Source organism: Muscardinus avellanarius (genome assembly GCF_963383645.1).
Source record: "Muscardinus avellanarius genome assembly, chromosome: 2".
Lineage (NCBI taxonomy): Eukaryota > Metazoa > Chordata > Mammalia > Rodentia > Gliridae > Muscardinus > Muscardinus avellanarius.
In genome coordinates, this window is record NC_137787.1 from 155,036,683 (window position 1) to 155,055,779 (window position 19,097).

The window sequence follows — 19,097 nt, forward strand, 5'->3', positions numbered from 1 at the left end:
CATTCTACCTCTAAGTCACATCCCAGCCCTTTTGTATTTTTATTTTTTGAAACAGGATCTCTCTAGGTTTCTGAGAGTTTCCCTGTGTTGTTGAAGCTGGCCTCCAACCTGTGATCCTTCTTTCTCCACCTCCCAAATAATAAGAGTACAGGTGTGCAGGACTATGCCCAGCTTCACGTCTTTTTATAATGTGAACTCCTCGTCTATTCATGTTCAGGTTGCTTAAATTTGCTTTATTTACTAAAATCAGGCCCATCATTGCTTTCCTTAAAGAACAATACCATAGTACTTAATTTGAATACGTGTAGGAAATAAGAAGACGCAACTAGGACAAACAAAGCCAACATAAAATAAAATAAAATTTCTTGCTTTAAAAGAAACTTGCCGGGTGTGGTAGCGCACGCTTGTAATCCCAGCATTTGGGAGGCTGAAACCAGAGAATCGTGGTTCACAGACAGCCTCAGCTACTTAGTGAGGCCCTCTACAACTTAGTGAGACCCTGTTTCAAAATAAAGAATAAAAATAGGGCAGGGGGTGTTGCTCAGAGGTCAAATGCCCCTGGGTTCCATCCCCAGACCCCCACACCCACAAACAATATATATATATATATATATATATATATATATATATATATATATATGTATATATGTATATATGTATATATGTATATATGTATATATGTTATATATAATATATAATAATATATATAATTTATTTATTTCCATTATCATTATATTAATCTGTTCTAAACAATTATTATATTTTTGAAACATGAAGATATTTTCATTTTTTATTCTTTTTAAGTAACAAATAAGAAACAGATATAATTAAACTTAAGAAGTGATATGTTTTATTTACATGGCATAATACCTAACATATATTTCTTCTAACAATGGATGATCTTTGAAATCCAGGAGAGGTCCACTTCAGAGCTGTTTCGTCTCTGACAGATTGACAGCTGGACCCTGCCATGTAGGTTAAGTTTGAGAGTACAGGTATCCACAAGTGAGTCAAAGCCAAAGTTTGAAAGACAATTTTGACAGCTGGATAAAACACTAGAGAACTTATTTTTAGCGATTTGAGGATGTAGCTTGCAAAGTAACATTTTATTAGGACTATTATTTTATTAAGACTAAGCTAAATTGGGGGTTGTTTTAAAATATTTTGAGCATATTTATCAGAAACAAACTCAATTTCTCAATGGTATTCATAAGTACAGATGCAGAAACATTTCTCAAAAAGTAGCCTGTCTTGGTTTCCCTCTGAACCACTCGCATGAAGTGTCTTTTATTTGCAACATTAGTAAAGCTACCTAATTTTAGTATTCTTTTCTTGTATTTATATTCAATTTGTATGGAGGAAGGTGTCTGACACATAGTAGGGTATCGGTGATTGTATATAAAACAAGCAAATAGATATTCACAGAGGGACCTTAAATAATAAAACAGTACGAAGGAATGATGGCAAAACCATATTCACAGTGTGAAAAGAATAATATTGTAAAATAGGTTAAGACAGAAAAAATAAGTAGAGTTTAATTTATTCCCACAAGCAAGATGTTTTAAACCAGTTCCATCATACCTCTGCGCTTCCTTTGTTTGAAAAATGGAAAGGCTTTGCCTTGTCTCAGAACTGTGCAGAAATGACAACGAGCTCTTGCTCCAAACCACAAACAAAAGGATTCAAACATATATTACTAAGACAGTGCCAAGCCAACTGCTGTCTCCATCCATGAAAGTTATATGACTAAATATGAAATGAATTTTTGAAATAAGAGCCATACCTTGCCCAAATAATTATTGTATTAAAATCAATGTCACTTTGGTAGAGGGCAGACAGGTGAAATATTTAGCTGATGACAATCTTATCAAATTACATTTCTTTTGCTGTTGCATATTGCTTCCTTTGTTCTTTGTCTTGATAAAGCCGAAGAGCAGAATGTTAACACAAGCCCCAAACGTTCAATTTCTACCTCATATAATATGTTCGGCTAAAAAATGACATATTAGCCATGCCCTGTTTCATCACTATTAATCATTATATTTACTTTGAATTCATCCTCAAAAATTTCATCTACTACATGTGTCACGCATTTCAAGGATTTTACATCTTTCTACTTTATCTTTCCTTTTTATAATGTCTCGCTACGATATTTTTTTCTTAATAAGAGTCTTGAAGAAATCTACCTAAAGAAAAGCATTTCGTACAGTATGAGTACTCCTTCTGGCAGTTTGGAGCACACATATTTTCATTTTACAACATAAAAATGTAAGGCCAACTGGCTGAATTGGATTACAATCAGGATTGCTGATAGAAAATCACAGTCCATCATCATTACCAGTGTTAGAGTTAGAAAGGTGATTGGAACTTAGAAATGTATTTTTTAATGGCATGCAGTAAAAACATCCAATGCACTAGATATTGAATTTCCCCTGGCTTGGGAAAAGTTATAATCGTTTCTAATTTTCTTTTATATAATATATGTCCCTCTGAAATCAAGCAAATAGAAATTCCTAAATGTCAATGCATAAAGTATTTAATAAACAAAAGACATAGCCAGAAAGTCTGCTGTATTTTGGACTGTTTCCTACATGATAAAGTTGACAATGCAGAGGGCCATTGTGGCATTAATTGCAGCCTTTAGAACGGAAGCATATTTCTCTGTAATTAAGACTTTCTGAATCTCAAGGAGCATGATCTACACAGGCTTTTCTGCCTTTATGGTAATGTCTTACATAATAATGAAATCAAGGGATTCAAATGGAGGATACCAGGCTGTCTCAGCTTTTTTACAGGCACTTCTTAGTAGTGTTGAACCCATACCACCCTGCCTTTTCTTTTTGGAAGGGGTGATCTGGATTCCCTGCAAGAGCAAAGGTAACAGAAGTGGGAGTGGGGCTCCCTAAAAAGCATGAATCGAGGACAGTTGTATGTAGGTGTCCCAGACACTGAGGTTGCTCTCCTTTTGAGAACAAAATCCACTATGAAACAAAAGGCTTGCTTCTGGATTTAAAGGCACAGGTAGTTTTCCTCCCCAAAAGGAAAGACTCCCTGAACTATGGTGAGCAGGAACCAGAGAGCCTTCTCTCAGTCACTACTGCAGTAACGTTCAGAAGCTATGTAGGAGGCAGGACATCCACAGGCTAGGGGAAAAAATTATCTGCAATTAATAAATACACTGTGAAAAAGGTGTGTTACAGATATTCATATTTCATTTTTGTATGAGTGCTAGTTGTAGCTTGGAAGAACAGGCATTGACAAAGACTGAGTGTATATCATCTTTGGCTTCCCAATGCCACAGTGTTGGCTGAGCTATGATGAGCTTTACGCAGCCCTTGCAAAACCCAGGATGTACCAATGAATTAAGTGGGTATTTTCCTCTTATATCTTGCATAAGACAACCAAAAATGCTCCTTTCCCTTCTATCATTGACTTCAAAAACTTGAAGATATTTAGATTTTTGATTAGACGTAGTTTGTAAGAGAAGCTCAGGATAATTATTATATGGTATTTACATCTATTCCAAATAGATTTCTTCCACATACTCTGAATCAGAAGTCATGTGTTTCTATGTTAGCAAGGTCTTTAATTTTAATATTGTCATGTAGCTTCCAGAAGGCAATGGAAACTCATTCAGCTTTTATTCTAAGTATATCGGTCTTTAATTTTAATATTTCCATACATTTCTTTATAGTATCTACCTGAAAAATGGTTCTTAGTTGATTAGCATGCCCTCAAATCTATTGTAAAGATTTTACAATATTTATACCATTAGGCCATCGTTACTAAAATTTAACTCCTTGTTAAACAGTCCAGAATACAACAGACTTTCTGGCTGTGTCTTTTGTTCATTAAATACTTCATGTATTGACATTTAGAAATTTCTATTTGCTTGATTTCAGATGGTCATATATTATATAAAAGAAAATTAGAAACAATTATAACTTTTCCCAAGTCAGGAGAAATTCAGTATCTAGTGCTATACTTTACTAATATTCTAGCTTCTACACCACTGAGATTTTTAACCAAGATTAAAACATTCCTGTATAATACCTAGAGCTAATTTCTGGTATATTGTCATTTGTCTTGTAGGCAAAGTTGTCCATGCTTCCCTGTTCCTTTGTGTGGGCTTCACTTTGAATGGCAAGTACCCTAAGACTTGAACAGGTAGGTTATTTACTGTGCTGAGAAATTTTTACTGGAAATCTTAAGTGGTCTGATCCTGAGAGGTCCTATACTTTCATTCTTATGTATCATCATAAACCATTAAGCTTTTTCTCATTTATTTCTGCCAGTACCTCCTTGCTTTTCTAAAATCATCTTACAAAACAGTCTTCCAGAGAACCAAGTCTAGAAACAAAAATTTAAGTGGACTGTATATTTTGAATAGCAAACAAAAATTATCCCTGAAATGAGGGACAGCACAAACAGAAAGTCAAGGTGAATTACTGTGTGGGACAGAAAGTGAGAACCAAAAAAAGCTGTCAGGGACAGAATGTCTGCTATAGAATTATATAGAGCAAGAAGAAATTTATGTCTTGATAAATTATCATTTATCTTTGTTTCTTGAATCTTTTTATTTCTTCCTGCCACAATGGACTGTCTTGAAGAATTTGGGGTCAGAAAGAAACTTAAATGATCTACTTTGAATAGATTTTCTAGTTTCTACATGTGAAATTTAAAACAGAGAAAGTGTTACTTATTGAAAAACACCACCTTCTAATGGAAGAGATAGTTTCATCACTCACAAAGAGCGGTATATAACGATCATGATTCTAAGGTGATTTCTGTATTTCTTTTATTTTTAATATGTCCTTATTGTCTGTCTTTCTCACTGTTTACACAAATACGCATTTATCAAATTATTTTATTCAGTGGGCCTATTAAACCTATTTCCTTCTGAAAATTATCACATTTTTATCAGTGAAAAAAATTAACAATTAATCACTACTAATATTTAATGCTGGATACTTTAAATTTCATTGACATCTTGTTACCTCACAATTTGTTTCATTACAATCAAATGAAGCTAAGCTTAGCCTCTTTCTTCCTACCAGAAACATGGATTCTCATGTCCCAGGACTTAATGTCTTCATTCATTTAAAAGTGACTTCTGCAACCAGGTAAGTGTGTGGGCATAAGTGTACACATTTGGTACTTGTGAATTGAAAGTTACACATAGTGCAAATTAATATAAAATATCAAATCTGTAGTCTCATTGTGTGTTAAAACTTTCTTTCACCATTTGTTAGTTTTGAAACATTCATCATCTTAAGTTAACTAAGCTTCCTTTTAGAAATCTTCTAAATAATAATAATAATGATAATGATAATAATAATAATAATAATAATAATTTCTAATTCATGAAGTTCTTTCCAGAGTGGTAAGCATGAAGTAGTATATATGGCAAATATTAAACATTTAATAAAAATTCACGAAACATATCCAGCATTTTTCTTTTTGAAAAATGATTTATAAAACTATGACCCATGGTAAATAAAATGATTAAATTACAACTCATTGCATTAATTATTAATTATTTCAACTCATGAAATATTTTATGAGATTATATCTCCTTAGTATGTGTGATGAATATTTTGCTCTACACTTATCTATGTTATTTTATCTTTAAAATGCTGAGCAAAACTCACTAAATAAATTTCATAAATCACTAAACAATTTCATTGACATGAAGAATAAAGAAATAACACTTAAAAATAAATGACCATGCTAGCAAATAATATTTTTATATTTAAATATATAACATAGTCAAATCTAGACTGTGATAGTTTGAATTCTCAGAAATTTCAGGTTTAGCCTGTACATATGAAAAAATTAATTGGTTTGAGAAAAAATTTAAGTGTCTGAAAGCAGATATTGCAAGAACATTAAAAATTCTGATTGGTATACATGGGCTTTGTGAAGAGAAAATATTTCAATAACCAAATTAAAAGGTGAATGGATATTTTTCTGGGTCAAAACGTATACTATATAGTCTGAACAACATTGGACCGAATTTTTTTTTAGGTCTGGGGATGGAACCCAGGGGCATTCTACCTCCAAGCTACACTCCTTGCCCTATTTTTTATTCTTTATTTGAAACAGGGTCTCACTAAGTTGCAGAGGGTAAGTAGCTGAGGCTGTCGGCAAACTGCAATCCTCCAGTTTCAGCCTCCTGAATGCTGGAATTACAAGCATGCGGCACCACGCCTGGCTTGGACAGAATTTTGAAATAAGAATTCTCTTAGGAAAATTCAGAATGACTGTTTAACAAAATAAAATAAAAATATTTTCACAATTAAAACTAATATCTCATCTATACTTTAAAATACTGTGCTTATTCCTACTTCATTAATATTCTGGACACTGCAAATGTGCTAATACAAAGTCATGTAAATGTAGGGGTCAAGGAGTTCATTTGGTATTTCTCTGGGCATTAGCACAGAGATACTTGCTCCTTTCAGTTTAGTCTGTAATTCATTTAAGTATTACATTTTCAGCTCTCAATTAGGTTTTCAAATCTTAGTAATCTGATGAATTTTCTTGCCATCATGCCTTGCTTTTAATAATTTAGTCCCTGACTCCACTCCTTGATTTTATGTGATGTTATCATGACCTACTCACTGTATTTTAATATGCTCTTCATATTTATGTATATGTGAATCTCTCACGCATTTAGCATTTTAACTATGTATATCACATGAATTATAAGTGTTTTCAATTCTGTACTAAAAAAACAAAGTATTCATGGGATTAGATGAAGGGTATAAATTATAATTCTAATTTATTTATGAATAAAATAGCCTCAAAGTTTTTTCACGTCCTTATTTGAAAAAGTCTGTTCAAAAGCTTTATGTCCTTGATGATCATTTATTCTTATTTCAAAATAAAATGCAGATGTAAATTTACATCATTAAATTTCAATATCTCCAATGAAAAGAACTTGGAGGGAAAATCCTTATGTTAAAAACACTTTTACCACCCTTAATTCCCACATATCTCTTTTTCCTAAGAGGAAAGTGAGCTAAAAAGACTGATAGAAATTTTCTTTTGTAAAAACTGATAGAAGATACACCACACAAATAAAATCAATATTGAACATTTGACTGTATGGAGTAAAATCTTGAAACAAGCTCCTTCTCAAAGTTTTAATGGATATAAATAGAAAGTATTCCACTATCTTATATATCTAAGGCAGAAAGCTGGGGGATGAAGGGTTGAGATTATTACCTGGAGAAATCTGTGCACTATTTAGATGATCAGAACACTGATGACAATAAATTTTATTAAGTGATTTCATTTAGCATAAAAATAACATCTAATTTTCCTGATTGCTGAAAATATTCCATAGTAAAATAATGTGATGAACATAAATGTTTTATGTTTATTTTTAATTCTACTCTCTGGCACATAATTTTTCTCATAGAATAAAAATAATAAATAAATATAATGAGGTCTCAGACAATCTGGAGTCACCTCTTTTATTCCTCTTACAGCTATAAAACTCTCCATATAACACATCAAGCATAGGAAGGCTTCGAAAAGTAGAAAGATGCATGAAAACTGGTTGAAAACCTCAGAACTGGAAGAATGACTGGTTGAAAACCTCAGAACTGGAAGAATGAATAGATCCTTGGCTTCTTACTGTCTCCCATCAATCTGCAACAGGGTATGACAGAGGTCGCCAACCCAGAACCAACAATAGACACAAACAAAAATAAGCTCCAGGACACCTTTGTTCTCTGGACAACGGGTCAGGAAAAGGGTAGATTAATACAAATGGCCTGGGACTTCTGATGGTGTGGCTGGCTTGTTTCAACATTATGATGCCATAGAAACTGTATGCATTCAGTAGAAATCGTACTTCTGATTTTGAATTCTGATCTTTTCTCAGACTAATGATTTGCTGTAAGATACTGTCCGGTATGCTAGGCATCTGCTCATCCCTTCTCCCACTATTTCTTACAGACACTTATGTCTCTCAGTTGGTGCCCTTACAAGATTTGCAATGGGAACCGTTCTAGAAAAGGAAATTGTGTTATAAGTTAATCATGAGAAAGATGAGTTTTAGGGTCATTACACTATTTCTGTGGCCCACTCTTACATGTTTCTCAGGTTTTAACCTAAATTTCACTTTCTCAGATAACACTTTCCTAAACACTCTACCTAAGATAGATTTTTACTCTTCTTCTATAGCACACAACTTGTCTTAGATGTTATGTTTGGATATATTTTATCCATATCTTAACATATACATTAGATTTCAGTTCCCACAACTATACACTAGATTACACATCTTCCAGGTCTCTTTCACAGAAAAAAAAATCTGCTAATAATCTAAGTGAGAAAGATAGTTAAATAAATAGAAAAATTCATAGCACTATGTAGATAAGTATGTTCATTATATTTTATTTGCACTAAAAGTTACTTCTGACTAATGCCTCTGTTGTCTACATAGATTCTGTATTAGTAAAATTTTAGAAAAGAGGATTGCCAAATCACAGCTTTTCCTTAAAGGAACAATTTAATTTACTTTATGTTGATCTCAAAGTTCATCATTTCCTATAGGATCAGATTACATAAAGATTATAATTTGGACCACAAAGAACTTGGTTGGATCAAAAGCAATTCTATCTGCACTAGTGGGGAATATATACATTTTTTTTTTACCATAGTCTCCTTTAGAAACGAATCATGAATTCTATATAAAAAGGTTATCCTGAGGTCCAAAACACATCATGGTATTTATTTATTTATTTTCAAATTTTCTATTAATCTTTAATGGGTTCATTGTAATTTTACATCGGGGTGAGATTCATAGTGATACATTTATACATGCACACAATGCCACTTTTAATTTAGTGCACTGTCTTTATCCTTTCTGAAACTTCTGCCCTTATTCAATGACTTTCAAGTATGAAGGCAGCTTGGCTTAACTCTAACTCAAGTTTTTAAACTCCTGCTGAGTCAGATCTCCATGGGTTTTATTATTATTATTAATTATTATTATTTACTTGAAATTTATGATTATCTAGCATGTCAGTCATATCAATAGTTTAACATATGTACAAACATTAAAGTCTGTTTTTAAGTGCACATTTTATTCTCTTAACAGATATTTATTTATAAATTTCTTTTGTTTGATGAATTATTATCTCACATCATAATTTAGCTCATAGTGTTAGAGATGTTCAATGAAAGAATTACTTTCTTCGACATTATGTACATATGGATGAATACCAATGTTAATCTCAGTACCCTGTATGGGGAAGGACAGGACTGGGAAAGAGCCGAAGGAAAGCTCAACAAATATTTATTAAAAATAAAAGAAAGCTGGGTGTTGTGGCACATGCTTGTAATCCCAGTACTTGGGAGATGGAGACATGAGGATCACAGATTTGCAGCCAGCCTCAGCTACTTAGCAAGGCTCTCCAAAATTTAGTGAGACCCACTTTCAAAATAAAGAATAAACATTATGCTGGGTTTGTAGCTTGGAAGTAGAGTGCCCTTGGATTAAATCCCCAGTGCTACAAGAAATAAAAAAGGAAAGGAGGAGACAATTGCATTTAAAATTTTATTGAAAAACATATTCGATGAAAAAGAGCTATTTGTAATGTAGTTTCTGAAGTAAGTATAAATAAAATTTAGAGACCATGACTTAAAAGATTTAATATTATTAAAATGTTTATACCACCCAAATTGTCTACAGATTTAATTCTATAGCTATCAAAATCCAAATAGCATTTTTTGAGAGATAGAAAAAAAAATCCTAAACTGCATATGAAATTCCAAGGGACTCTGAAATGCCAAAGCAATATTGATGTAAAAAAAGGGCTGGAGGCCTCAAATTTCTTGATTCCTAAACATAATACACAGTTATAACAATTAAATCAGTGATACTGATATAGGAATAAAGTTAAAGACCAATAACATAGACCATAGAACCCAGAAATGGGCCCTCAAAAAATGGCTGAATGGTATTTGACAAAAATAAAAAGACTATGAAGAGATAGCCTTCAGCAATGGTATTGGAAAGACTATCCATTCACATTCAAAATATAAGTTATTTTTTATTTAAAATACACAAAAAATAACTCAAAATGGGTTAAAAGGACTAAACATAAAACCAGAAACTATGCAACTCTGTCGCTGTCTTAGACTGTACACAGTTGTTAATAACGCAGTACCACAGACTTGGTATGTTACAAAAATTTTGTTTATTTTAGTTCACTGTTCTGAAGGTCCAAGTTTGAGAGGCTGTATATGGTGATGTTGTTCTCCATGACTTAATCCCAGTACAGCATGGGGCCCTCACATGGCAAGAGACATAGAACATGACATTAATGTGTATCTTCTTGTGTATCTTCTAGTCTCTTTTGCTCTATTCTGAAAAAAGCCATCAGTATTCAATCACAAAGGCTCCGCCCAGATGACCTTATCTCATGTTAATCACCTCCCACAGGCTCTACCGCTATACAGCAAAATTGAATTAAGTATCTATCCCCTTAATACTTTATGATGGGGATTAAATTCTAAAATGAATTTCAGAAGAGATCAATCATGTGCAAACCATAGCAAATAAAGTTTTTTGACTGCATTGGTCAAGGTTCTCTAGAGGAAAAGAACCAGGACAGGGTTATGAAAGTTGATTTATAAGATTGACTTGCAGGATCAGAAGCTGGATACTCTCATATGCTCTGTGCAAGCTGGACAACCAAATGAACTAGTATCAGCTCAGTGCAGAAAGCTGGATCCTCACAAATGAACAATCAATGATGCAGTACCAGTTGAAAACCGAGCCCAGAGAATCCCTGGTAAACATCCACATTAGAAGAGTGTAGGGGCTGTGTGTGTGAGGTGCATATGGGCAGCGGCAGCAGCAATAGAGTCATCCATTCAAGAAGAATTGATCATGCTTCCTCACAGCATTTTCTTTTTTGCTCTACTTGGAAGCCCAAGATACTGGAAACTGCTGTCCACATTCAGTGCAGGTCTCCCTCTTCAGTTTGATGTTCTACATGTCAGTGGTCTCTAGAAAGACCCCTGTAAATACATCCAGAAGTCTCTTAATCTTAGACATCACTCGATCCAGTAAGTAAACAATGCAAATCAACCATCACAATGACATTGGATTTCACAATAATGTCTTGAATATGATATCAAACACACAGGAAATAAAAGTAAAATAGCAAAAATGTGTTGCATCAAATATAAATGTTTGGCAGCAAAGAAAGTCATCAACAGAATGAAAACAGCATTTTAGAAATGGGAGAGATTTGCAAAGGGAATAATATTCAGACTTAATAAAGAACCCATAACAAGGAAAGAAGGGTGGAGAAGAAGGAAGGAGTTGATTATAGTGGACAAAGAACTTAATAGCTATTTCTCCAAAGAATTTACACAATTGGCCAACAAGCATCTGGAAAGATGTTCAACATCACTAGTCATCAAGAGATCCACCTACAGTGAGATATCACCTGACACCACACCCGTTAGAATGACCACCGATATTAAATTAAAAAAAAGAATATGACAAGTACTAGTGAGAAGTTTTAAATCTCTATACACTGTTGGTAGGATTATAAAATAATATAGCCACTATGAAAAATAATATAAAGTGATCAAAATTCAAAGTAGAATTACTATATGATCCAGCAACCTCACTTCTGGGTATATATCCAAAGGAAATAACAGGATGTTGAAGGAAAATCTGCCTACCAATGTTCACTGCAGCATTACTTATAACAGATGAGAAGGGGAAAGCAACTTCAATCTCCATTAGTGGATGAAGTAATGAATAAATTGTAGTATATACATAGTTAAAATTGAATACCATTCAAATTTAAAAGAGAAAGAAACCTTATCATATGGTACAACATGACTGAACCTTGAGAACATTATGCTAAATGAAATTAGCCACACACACACACACACATACACGCACACACGCACACATGCACACACACTTACATGATTACACTAATACAAAGTATCTAGAATAAAAAGTAACAGATGGCTGCCAGGGACTGGAAAAAGACTGGAATGGGATCCATTCAATGAATATAAAGTTTTAGTTCTTTAAGATAAAAAAAGTTCAAAGATCTAGTACTTAACAATGCACACATAGATAATGCCACGCCACACTTAAAATGTTAAGATGATAAATTTCACATTGTATTGTTACCACAATAACAAATACATAAATAAAATTTCAGCCAGGAGTAAATGATTTTCATTGTACACCTTTACTGTGACCTAAAATTGCTCAATCATAATAGAAATGTTCATCTTGAACATTTACCAAGTTTTAGATATAACGAAGGGTCTGATGTAAACTGTTTGTGATTCTGTTTTACCAATGAAGAAATCAGGGTTTTAGAGAATTAATCATTTTCCTAAAGTCACACATTTTATGGTGGTTACATTATTATTCAAAATAAAAACATGTGGTCTCAAACATAATCACGAATTTTCAATGTAAACTTTTGATCTAATAGATTTTATTAGCTTCCACAAGCTCGTCAAGATTAAAATAATATATTAGCTATTTTTAAATATGCAATACTATATATCTATGGAACTTTATAACAGCAGTATGACTTACAATTCTGACTCAAGTAATACTCATCCCATTTGATCTTTTTTCCAACTCTTTCTTTCCTGGTATAGATTTTATGAGGAGAGATGGATTATTCCCCCATTTCATTGATGAAAACGTAAGTTAGGAGAAAATTAGGTGTTTTTATCAAGGCAAATATTTTGTTATTAGCAAAATCAAAATGAAACCCATACCTTTTTAGACTTTTGTCTGGTGCTAATCCCCAAAAGTATGCTACAAGATACCATTTGGTAATTTTATACATTGAATGGAAGAAACTAAAGTATCCTAAATGATTCATATGAACTTTAAAAATGACTTGAAGGTTTTCAAAGAAATTCATAACAGTGAGCTTCTTAGGATTTATTTTTCTTCCTCCTCCTCCTCCTCCTCCTCCTCCTCCTCCTCCTCCTCCTTCTTCTTCCCTTCCTCCCTCTCTCTCTCCTTCCTTTTTGGTGCTCAGGATTGAACTCAGTCATTCTACCTCCAAGCTATGCCCCAGTCCTTTTTTTATTTATTTTAAGTTTGAAACAGTATCTCCTAGGTTAATGAGATTCTCCCTACTTGCTGAGGCTGTCCTTGAACCTGCAATCTTCCTGGCTCAACCTCCCAAACACTGGGATTACAAGTGTGCTCCACAACTCCCGGCTAATTCTTTCTCATTTATACTAAAAGCACTTGGAGTTAAAAAAAAAAAAAAGCGTTTGAAGGCCCTGCTTAAAATATTTAAAAAACAAAATTCTATCAGGTGCCATAAATATACATATATAAGTAGAAGTCACCCCTTAAAATCTGTAAGACATAAATGTCTCTTCTTTCATAAACTCAATCTTCTACATACCAGGCTTCCCTAAAATTTCCTTAAAATCCTTTAGATTAAATTTGATTATTATATCTATAATAGTCTGTTATGTGAAATCTCTTAACTCTCTCTGTAGTGGTGTTTTGGTACAAATAACACTCTGCCCCACACGCCTCTGTTCCCTTGCTGCCTTAGCTCTCCTCAGGGATTTATTGTTCCCAGACAGTTTCCATTCGTGTGGCTTTCCAACAAGAGGATATGCTTCCTCAGCTGTTTACATGGTTCTCTGACGATATTGTGTATAATGCAAGCCAACTACGAAGGACTTTAGCTTCTTAGCCTCTTCTAATTATTCTGATCTGCACTGGTTTTAAGTCAATTAAACAGAGGCATACAAAAGAGCAGCTCCAGCTTGTACTTTTTTTTTTTTAAGATTGATCTTTTCTTCCTATGTGTGTCTTGCAAGAATAGTATTCATTTTATTCTTCTAAGGAATGAATAATTAATATTTAACTACCTTTTCACTGAATATAATCCCTCTTTTACTCTACAGCTTCTACTCTATTAGTCCTTTTAATATGAGATATAAAATATATGTGTGAGGTTGATTGAAATGTAGGTTTGACTGAAGATCAAGGCATGACTCACTTTTCTTACTTCCATTCCTTAAATAAATACTTATAAAGTCATTATATATATGGAAATGGTAATATAGAGATCATGAAATCAGCTACTATGAAGAAGAAAGAATCTAAGCCTAGCAAGAAATCTGCTAACGTCAACTATACCATAGTTGTTAAAATTGTAACATATAAATTTAAAAAGAGATTTTTTTTTAATTTCAAGAAGCTTTATCTAAAAAAATACGGAATGCTTCACGAATTTGCCTATCATCTTTGTGCCGTACTAATCTTCTCTGTATCATTCCAATTTTAGTATATGTGCTGCCAAAGTGAGCACTTAAAAAGAGATTTAAAAGAAGAAATGATTGAAGAAATTAAAATAAATGTTTGGGGAAATAAATCCTTAGTTATTATTCATATAAAATTAAGGAGATAACGATCTATGAATACTATTTATTTGTTTTCTATTTTAATGGTTTGCTATTGTTCTCTATTTTTTTTATTTTTCATAACTAAATTATAAAAAGCACAAAGAGCCTTATATGTGTATAGAACCATATGCATAATAATAACTCAATGACCAATGAAAAATGAAATGGTAAAACATTATATGCATTATGTGCATTTTTAAATTATATGCATTTTAAATTAAAATATTATGGTATAATTAAATTTCAAAATATACTGGATAGAGTACATGAATCTTTGAATAATTTCCCCTTTAAAAATTGGGAACTTTTCTTATTAATCTAAGTCCTTCTAACACAAGTACTAATAACAATTGTGTTATATTGTGTTAAATTTTTCCTTCTTTGTAATAGTACATTATTAACATACTACTCTCTATAGACAGTCTTTACATTTATTACAGATTAAATCTCTGGAAAAAGGGATTTTAATTTGAAATAATGGTACTCACATCTTATTTTCTCATTGGAATAAAATTAAAATAGAAAGTTACATTTCTAACCTTGAGAGGACCTCATGCTCATTTTTATAGAAATGGCCACAAATATCACATTTAATCAGCTATAAATGATATACCTACATAATCTGAGGTTCTAAAAGATATATACATTGAGAAATAACTACACAGTAATCTACCACATAAAAGTGCATTTGTGTAGAAGAATACACAGAATACATTACCATAAAAGGAGAAACACTGTATTATATAGTGATGATCTTGAAAAGAAGACCAGAAGCATAGATCCCAGGCTTTTAAACCTGGACCCAATGCCAAAGTACCTTGAGGGATAGAAGACCAGGCTATTGACCACAAGCCCCTATGCCCAGATTGTTCTGGCTCCAGAAACAATGTATGAATCCAAGGGAACATCATAATTCTTTGAATGTCTTGTTAACAAATGTGACTTTGTATCTCATTTACTCTGATCACCATGCTGATTTCTACAGGTATCTATCTGTTCTATATTTCTATTAAATAGTAGTTTGTGTTTCTTTTCTCCCAGCACTACCTAACAATACTCTTCTCTCTCCCTGACCTTTGTACTCATTTAGTTTCACAGAAAATGTTATTTAACACAGTGCCTTAAGCAAAAATGATCTCTCCTTAAAAACACTAGGGCCGGAGGTCCAGCCGCTTGGCCTCCAACCCCGGGATAGTGGGCAGGCGCGGGCGGGCTCCCTTAGGCGACCCCTTCCACCAGGAAGGCCCCAGAGATCCAGGCCTCATGGCCACCACCCCGGGCGGGTAGGCAGGCAGGGCATCCTTAGGCTACCCCCCTTCCACCCGGAAAGAAAAAAAAAATTTTTCATTGCTACCCAGTGCCTGATCCCACATCCTCGCCAAACCATACATACTCTCTTCTCTTATTTTTTTTTTTGTAAAAAAAGAGAAACAAAAAAATAAAAATATTTGAGAGGGGTTAAGATGGCCCCAGCGGCAGCTAGAATATTGGAGGTGCAGACAAAACATATCCATCTGAACTGGAACTTTTGGAAAAATTCCCCACAAAGGAAGACTGCTGCTTCTCTACATTGTTAAGAATCTGGAACATGCTGGGCGTGGTGGTGCAAGCTTGTAATCCCCGCGCTTGGAAGGCAGACACAGGAGGATCATGCAGGTTCAAAGCTAGCCACGCTGGCTTAAGAGACCCTGTTTCCAAATAACATGTATAAAATAGGTTTGGGAGTGTAGCCCTGAGGTAGAAGGGCTTCCAGAAACCCCAGTACCACAAAAAAAAAAAAAATGTGGGACATCACCTGTAAGGAGAGAGTCTAGCGGAGACCTAGGAGGAAGGCGGGGGCGGCAGCAGTGGCCGAGATGGAGGTAGAGACTTGGATTTGGGAAAGGCAGACATCTGATCCAACCCACCCTGATCTCTGAAGAAATTACCCCAAAGGTTGAATGCTACTGTCGTGCATGCTTAGGAACATTGGACATTATGCAGTATGGGAAAAGAGCTTGGGAAAGATTTGAAATGGTGGAGGCAGTCGCATTGGCAGCGGCAAGTAATCAGGGGAGGCAGAGATCTGATGTAATACACCTGGAACTTTTGAAGAAATTACCTCAGAGGCAGAACACTACCACCATGCACCCTTGGGAACGTGGGACAACCTGCTGGGTGAAGAGGGTGCTCAGATCGGAGTCTGCCGAGGGGTAAGGCCAGTGCCGGGGCCAGCGAGGCCAGAATAGAAGCCTGCCATGAGGCAAGGCAGGTGATGGGACCTCCAAGGCCAGGATCAGAGCCTATCGAGGGGTTAGGTTGGTGCTGGGGTCAGCGAGGCTAGGATCGGAGCCTGCTGGGAGGCAAGGCCACTACTGAGGCCTCTGAGGCCAGGATTGGAGCCTGCTGAGGGGTTAGGCTGGTCAAGTCAGCGAGGCTGGGATTGGAGCCTGCTGTGAGGCAAGGCTGGTGCTGGGGCCTCCGAAGCCAAGATTGGAGCCTACCGAGGGTTTAGGCTGGTGCCGGGGCCAGTGAGGCCGGGATTGGAGCCTGCCATGAGACAAGGCCGGTGCTGTGGCCTCCAAGGCCGGGATTGGAGCCTGCTGAGGGGTTAGGCCAGGGCCAGGGCCAATGAGGCCAGGATCAGAGCCTACCGTGAGGCAAGGCTGGTGCTGGGGCATCTGAGGTCGGGATTGGAGCCAGCTGATGCGTTAGGCCAATGCCAGAGCCAGGGAGGCTGGGATCAGAGCCTGCTGTGAGGCAAGGCCGGTGCAGAGGTCTCCGAGGCCGGTATCAGAGTCTGCCGAGGGGTTAGGCCAGTGCTGGGGCCATTGAGGCAGGGATTGGAGCCTGCCTTGAGGCAAGACCGGTGCTGGGACCTATGAGGCCGGGGTCAGACTCTGCCGGAGGGTAGGGCCAATGCCGGGGCCAGCGAGGCTGGGATCAGAAACTGCTGTGAGGCAAGGATGGAGCTGGGACTTACGAGACCAGGATAGGAGCCTGCCGAGGGGTTAGGCCAGTGACAGGGTCAGCGAGGCCGGGATCAGAGCCTGACTTGAGGCTAGGCTGGTACTGGAGCCTCTGAGGCCGGGAGATGAGCCAGCCAAGGGGTTAGTTCAGTGCGGGGGCCAGTGAGGCCAGGATTGGGGCCTCCCATGAGGCAAGGCTGGTGCTGGAGCCAGCAAGGTCGGGATCAGAGTCCTCCGGGTGGCCAGGCCACTACTGGGGCCATCAAGAGTGGGATTGAAACTTGAAATGCGGCATGCACATAGAAATAGCACAGAAAATAAAATTCAGATGCTTCCCCTAATTAGCAAGAACTAGGAAGAAAGGGGTAACAGGAGGAGGTCGAGTAGTAGAAAGGGCCCTATTGAAAAGCAATTAAGGTGGCCAATCAGAGGGGAGGGGATGGGGGAGGATAGAATCTCTTTAAAACTCATGAGGTGCGTAAACAATTATTTCAAAGATAATCACCAATTAAGCATGGGATCGAGGGAGGGGGAGGGAATGGGATGGGGATTAGATGAGGGCTTATTGGATGATATGTGCTTGCATATCCTCTCAAGTCTTGTATTCCAAAGTGATGTATGATTACAAAAAAAAAATAAATAAAATTAAGATGGCCAATATAATATTGCAAATACTGTAAGGTAATAATGCAAGATTTAGTAGTGACCTTTAAGGGCTATAAAGATAGATATATAAAGACTTTAAGATAACAGAATAAAACAACAAACACTAGGGCCAAGCATGTTGGCGCACACTTATAATCCCGCACTTGGGAGGTGGAGACAGGAGGATTGCACAGGTTTGAAGCCAGCCTCACTGGTTTAAGAGACCCTGTTTCCAAATAAAAATATAAAATAAATCTGGGAGTGTAGCGTAGCCTGGAAGTAGAAGGGTTCCCAGGAACCCCAGTACCAGCAAAAAAAAAAAAAAAAAAAAAAAAATTAGGAACTCTGTATCATTAAAAACTGAAACCTCTCTGTGGCAAAGTATAAATATTTGTTTATCAAAACCCGGTTTTTTTTGTTTGTTTGTTTGTTTTCTCTTGGCCACACAATTACAGGCCATGACTTAAGAGCCTTTGCATTTAGGTGTGACCATGTAACTGATGTAACTGTTTTGATCAATGTGATGTAAGAAATAGTGTGAGCACTGCTTCCAGTCCTGGCTCATAAAATCTTCTTGGGTACAATCTTTTAAGAGATCACCCTTTTCTTGCTGGCTAACCTAATAAAGACTTAGAAATCACCTGAAATGCTGGGTGTGGTGGTTTATACTTATAATCCCAGTATGTGAGATTTTGAGATAGGAGGATCATAGGTTCCAGCTAACTTCAGCTACTTAGTGAGTCCCTGTTTAAAATAAAGAATAAACTTAGGGCTAGGGGTATACCTCAAAGTAGAATGCCCCAGTATTTAAAAATAAATAAATAAATAAATAAATAAATAAATAAATAAATAAATTTAATTAAATACGTTAGGAATGTAGAATGTCCCTGAGTTCAACCCCTCAAACCTAGGAAAATTAAAAATTAAAAAAGAGATAACTTGGTAAAATGATTGTAAACAGCTGGAAAAATAACAGGAAAAGAAAATCACTAAATTGCATCTTAGAAGAAAGACACTCAGGAAATTAGGATAAAAAAAGAAAGACAGAGA